Genomic DNA, 6697 nt, shown 5'->3' with positions numbered 1-6697 from the left:
CCAAAATATACCTCTCCTCGGAAGAATGGTCCCTAGTGGTATTAATTTCTCGACACGACCCCCAAAGATATCTCCGCAATTCAGAGTTATTTACGAAAAACGTATTCTCGGTTCAAACCCTGCCCGGTATAAAATTTTAATTTTAATTTAAATAATTGAGTCGAAACAATCGAGTTCAATTTATTCAGAATATTATAAATTAAGTAGTTACAACAGCGAGTTAGACTTACTTAAACAATGCACAACTGAATTTAACCCTTTTTACAGTACATGTTTATCAGTTGAATATAATACTAAGCAAATTTTAATGAATGAAATATCTACAGATGGTATTTGTATTTTTCTCGCTTACGAAATACTTGCCGCATCTTTAACGCTCATTTTACTTCAACACTCGTACATGTAGACTTCCAGTTGACGTTGTGACACATACCGCATGAAAAAGACCGATGCCGTCCAATTTCCAATATCATATAATGACTCGCACACCCAGGAAATCATTGACTGCGTTATAAATCGTAGATATCCAAATATCCACACCAAATATATTTACAAGAAGCAAAAACCTTACCATCAACAAAGCACAGAGAGCCACTTGACTAACCGCCAGCTCTTAAAGCAATAAACGTTAAATTATCAACTTTGAATTAACACAACTATATATAGGTCGTTAAGAATACCCGTAAATAAATAACAAAAAGTAACAAAGTGGACCACCCACAGGGTCTACCCTTTAACCCTCTTATCTCGGCTGACTGCGCTAAAACAAGATTTAACCTTTAAAATTTCATTCGTAAAAAAAACCAGATTAGGCCTTCATAAATTCATTAATAAAAAAAGACTATTACCTATTATGCTTACGATGCGTGTCTTAATTTCAGTGAACCTAAGCAGCTATCGGTGGTTCTGTGGTAGAGCGCTCGACTGCCAAGCCGAATGGCCTGGGTTCGAAACCTGGGTGGCGCATTTGTTTTTAATCAATAGAGAAACGCTGAATTAGAATTTCTTCGATGCAAAATTTTCAATTTCCATTCTATTTCAATTAAACCAAAATTTCGTAATATTAAATAAGCTTCCGATAAAGCTGAAGGTCTAATTTTCAATAAAGCGTAACAAGTGTCGGTGGTTCTGTGGTAGAACGTCCGCCTGTCAAGCAGGAGGTCTCGGGTTCAAATCCCGCCCGATGCGAACGCAAATTGATACTAAGACGAATACCGTGTACAACTGGTGGAAACGCTGCCATTGGACGTTGAGAGGTAGTATTACACTCAGCACTCGGTCCGTCCCAAAGTCATTAAGAAGAAGTTGGAGAGAAACCGCCCATACAAACACAACAGACTCAACATGCACAACCATCAGAACACAAACTCAACACTCACAACCTACGCATAAACATTACAAAAACGTAACACACCAACCGTCACGACGGTGAGCGAAAAAACACCATCCAAACCAAACCGCAAATGAATCCGTTAACGCTCACCGTCACACGGTGGTTTTGCCAACCCTTCGAGAAACTGCGAACGCAGAGGTCTCGAGAAACTGCGTACGCAGTGATTACCCTTTGCCCCGAAAATGCGAACGCGTTCGCAGGCCTGACAGACCCACAGACAGACACGGTGATTGTATAACCCCTCCTAGGGGACTTTGTCCCCTCGGAGAGGTAAAAACAAAAGGACGCAGCCTATACTATCTAACCCAAAGAATCCTCTAAAGGAACCCCACTCCCCCGAAGGGTAAACGGAAACTATCAATTTAAAAGTAATAAACAAGCTACAATAATATAAAACTCTAAGATACCTAGAAAAAGAGTATAAAATAATCTGAATACGATCTTTAACATTGTAACAAACTTATTAAACCAAATATCTCCCCTCCATACTAGTACGGGTAAAAGCGAGGGGCTGATCACTCCGCGTAATCGGTGTACACAGCCGTAACTTTGACTGTACTTATGGGACTACGCGTAATCTTTGAAGTCCCTGCCTTTGGCAGTGGTAATCTAAGCGTAGTCCGGTGTACAGACTTTCTAAGAGTGGTTAGCCCCTGGGGTAAAAGAGGCCCAAAAAGAGCTTTCCAGCGGAAAAATTCGTCCCAACTTGCAATGTGGCCTAAAAATTCTATTTTGATGTCTACTTTGAGGATCCGATGAGTCCGCATCGATACGGGGTGGAGAGGACAGTTTGGGGGGAGGGGGGCAGTATGGGGCAGTTGTCCCCTAAATTTGCTTTCACCGAATAGGGCCGTGTTTGGTGTTGTTCCGGATGTTACATTTCACCTTGAGTCGAATGCGACCAACCACATGCCCGTAGGATGAACCGTTTCTGAGTTATGGCCAAATTTGTACTGAATCGCGTGATTTTTCTCTCAAATATGAAAAAAAAAATTCCCCAAATGTTAAGTTTAGCAATCCGGTCAAGTTGGGTATCATTTCTGTAGTATGTTATAACGTTGAGCCGAATGAGACACGCCGCGGGTTGCTGGGACTAATAGTTTCGGAGGTATGACCAAAGGTACACTAAACAAAGGTTTTTTTTCGGAATTTCACTAAATGTTGAAAAGCTATATCAACCATTTGTCCAGGACCAACCATACTTTCCGATCTTACGTATTAGTTTGTGCCGAGTCGATTGAGACCAACCGCAATTCCGTAGGATGAATCATTTCCGAACTATAACGAAATATGTGCGAACCATAAATTGTGTTTTTTTCAAAAAGTTCGAAAATATTCAATTAAACCACCACCCGTGTCTACAAATTTATCCCCGGAAGACCACAATGTATGAGACCAACCGCAGTGCCGTGGAATGAATAGATAACGAGTGATGACGGAATTTACATTAGATAATTGACATTTAATCCTCAAACAGGTTCTGAAAATGTTTTTTTCTTTTTTTTAAGTTAATTTTTAACATCATTGTTAAGTGTTTGCTACAAGAGCTGATGAAGAGATGTTTAAGAACAGGTACATTCGAACACATTTTTACTTAGTGAAAATTTACATCAGACAATACAACTAAATAGAATGAATGAATAATAATAATAATAAATAATATACCTGAAATTTTATTAAATATCACCTTCGGTATCGCAAACCTGTTTGAGGATTAAATGTCAATTATCTAATGTAAATTCCATCATCTCTCGTTATCTATTCATTCCATGGCGCTGCGGTTGGTCTTATTCGATTCAGCACTTACAATTGTTAGTAGTATGTAGGATGAGTATATTGTGGTCGTCCGGGATAAATTTGTAGACACGGGTGGTGGTTTAAATGAATATTTTCGAACTTTTTGAAAAAAACACCATTTATGGTTCGCACATATTTCGTTATAGCTCGAAAACGATTCATCCTACGGAATTGCGGTTAGTCTCAATCGATTCGGCACAAACTAATACGTAAGATCCGAAGGTATGGTTGGTCCTGGCCAAATGGTTTATATACCTTTTCAACATTTAGTGAAATTCCGAAAAATACTTTTGCTTAGTGTACCTTTGGTCATACCTCCGAAACTATTAGTCCCAGCGATCCGTGGCGTGTCTCATTCGACTCAATGTTAAAACATACTACAGAAATGATACCCAACTTGACCGGATTGCTAAACTTAACATTTGGGGAATTTTTTTTCATATTAGAGAAAAAAGCACGTGATTCAGTACAAATTCTGCTCATCCTACGGGGATGATGTTGGTCCCATGCGACTCAGGGTGAAATTTACTATCGGGAACAACACCAAACACGGCCCAATCCGGTGAAAGCAAATTTTCTTGCCCCCTGCTGCCCCCCCCCCTACTGTGTTGTCCACCCCGCATCCCTGCGGACTGATCGGATCCTCAAAGTAGACACCAAATTAGAATTTTTAGGCCACATTGCAAGTTGGGACGAATTTTGCCGGTGAGCTACCCTCTTTTACCCGTACTATACCCTTTTACTAAGCTAATCAAAATACCTAGCCCTAAAAAACCTTCACACGCAACAACAAATAGATACAAGAAAATAACTAAACTATCCAACAATATATAACCAACTCTATTCACAACTATAAGAGAACCACTTAATATTAAAAACTCCAATCTTAAGATTATAGATAAGAAATGCGAACAACTTAATTTTTTATGGGGGTTTAAAAGTTTAGTATTAAGTAAACAAAAAAATTAAAATTTTCCATAATATTGCTCTAGTAGTTTATTATAAACATTGGTGTTGTAAACCAAAATTGGAAGTTAACCCTCTAGCTAAACGCAGAGAAATCTAAAATTACTTCAATCCCCAAAACTAATATATGAATTAACTATTTTCTGATTTTAATCACCTTTCTTATTGCCTTTACTCTTCTACTAATTACATTCTCGAACCACCCTATCACACTAATTGTGGCATTAATTTTTATTACAATTAGATTAGCTATTAAAGCATTTTTTAAAACTAAAATGAGACTTATCAGTTACATCATTATCTTAGTCCTACTAGGAGGACTAATTATTTGATTTTTATATATAGCTTCTCTTTCACCAAACGAACCCTTCTCAACGACCCAATATAGCAGTGTTCAACGATTTTCAATCTAGGTACAAGGTAAAAGATAGTAGGTAAAAAGTTATTTGTGTCTGAGGTTTATGTATCTAATGTATCTATTAATGGTTAGTGGGAAGATACTTTTATCTCGTTAGCCTATAAATATCTAAACGTGCCATACTGTTTGTCTTTTGATACGTTTTCGACTTTTATTTTCGCGTATCAGATTGTATCTGGAATACCGATTAATTTAAAATACAGTATCCAGTAAAATGTAATTTTATCTGAAGGTCCAAATATCTGTAGCTAGATAATAGGTACAGTTTAGATATAGATATCGAATCCTATACGTACTGCGAGTAGCGGCACAAAATTTAACCGAAACTTTCAAAGCAGAGCAGGCACACACCGAATTGCAACAAACCTAACTCAAGACGTCAATTCCGAAAGCCAGTGGGTGAAACTTTTCGTACCCCCTAGAAGTCAAATATTACTTCTTCAACGGCATAACGTCGTCTGTTTTCTCGTCTTCCCTTGTGATTAGGATGTGAAGTAGCCAGGGGGAGGCACAGGAGCACGTGCCCCCCAAAACGTATGGTTGTATGTACCTTTTTTGTTTTGTTTTCATTAAGGCCCCCCGAAATCAAATCCTGACTACGCTATTGATTAGGATAGAAGGGGCAGGAAGACGCTTGTGGCCAGTTCGCCTTCATTTTGTGGAATAGGACTATTTTGCCCATCTGACTTTTGGAATCCATCATTTAAGAAAAGAAGGCCCACGTATAACGTAGTCTTCTGCAGCGCTTGAAAAACTGATTTGTAGCCCCATTCAGGAGCGTGCTTAGAAATGTTATGTTCAAACCTTTTATCACCACAAATTTCTTTAGTTTTAGCCACTCTAAAATATATCTTATTTGGCTCCCCCTTCCTCCAAAAATGTGTTTATATTACCTTTGATGGATTATTATTAATTTCTGTACAAAACAAAATGCTTGAAAAACAAGCCTGACACATACGGGTATAATATGTAGGCCTAAGTAGAATTATTTACAATTTGACTACTTCATGTTTTTTTTAATTGTATGAACACAGTAAATTCATATACACTTAGTTTGATTTAGAGAACATTTTTGTTATTATATTTTAACATTAGCATTGTTTCGAACATGTGGTCATCTAGTCGGTTACGTCTGGCCGTTTGGATTTGTCCACCAGAGCTAAATGCTCTTTCTATGGCGGCAGACGACGGCAATATGGTGTTGTACTTAAGGAAAATGCTTTTTACTGTGGGATATTGATGTATAATGTTTAAGTCTCTACTTCTGTTCTCCAAGTACGAGAGGACTTCCATTGTAAATTTGTTATTATTGGAATCGTGGTTCTACCTGTCGTCACCATTATTTAAAAATGAAAAGAACGTGTCTACGTCATTAGTCGATTCATTGCTAGTAGTTTCGCTTTTAGTCAAAGTATCGTGTTCCGCCGTATTTGGAAAACCGGAAAACATGGTGGCTTCCTCTAAGAACATTTTTTTTACCTTTTCGAGCATATAGTCGTCTTCACTTTTGGATAGCCACTGGAGTTTAAACTTCGGTAACAACACGGTAGATAATATATAAGGTTTACTCTCAGGCTGATTTAATGTTAATATGTCCGCAAACCGGATATTTAGGCCTTCAGTGACTGCGTTTATCAAAGCGGAACATAATCCTTTTTTGTCCAGACTAGCCAATGATAGTTTTATTTGGTACAATGTAGGAATCACCAGGCCAAGGTAACTCTGTTCTTCCCCTTGAAGTAAGTCTAAGGCAGTAGCAACTGGTCGCATGATAGAAAGGTACTCTACAATGAAATCAAAATCGGGTGCTTGTAACTGAGATTGACCAAGAATATCAGCAATAGCGGGTAATTGCTCTCTCGAGTTAACAATTGCCACTAGGCAATCGTAGAACGAGTTCCCTCTTGTAGGACAAGGGACAGGTAATCGTTTAGGTAGAATATCACTAACATAATCAGATGCTTGAGTCGATCTACTAAGTTTCTTCCAGATGGCGCAACATTTACCTAAAGCCAAATTGTACCGTTTTTTGTACCCAAAAGCATCTGTTGTCGCTACCAAATTTAGTGAGTGCGCAAAGCACTTGAAGTGTTTGGGTAGATTGGTATCGTGTAAAATATCAC

The sequence above is a fragment of the Leiobunum rupestre genome, chromosome 7, assembly GCF_980474605.1.
Source record: "Leiobunum rupestre chromosome 7, qqLeiRupe1.1.hap1, whole genome shotgun sequence".
Lineage (NCBI taxonomy): Eukaryota > Metazoa > Arthropoda > Arachnida > Opiliones > Sclerosomatidae > Leiobunum > Leiobunum rupestre.
Note: the sequence above shows the minus strand (reverse complement) of the source record.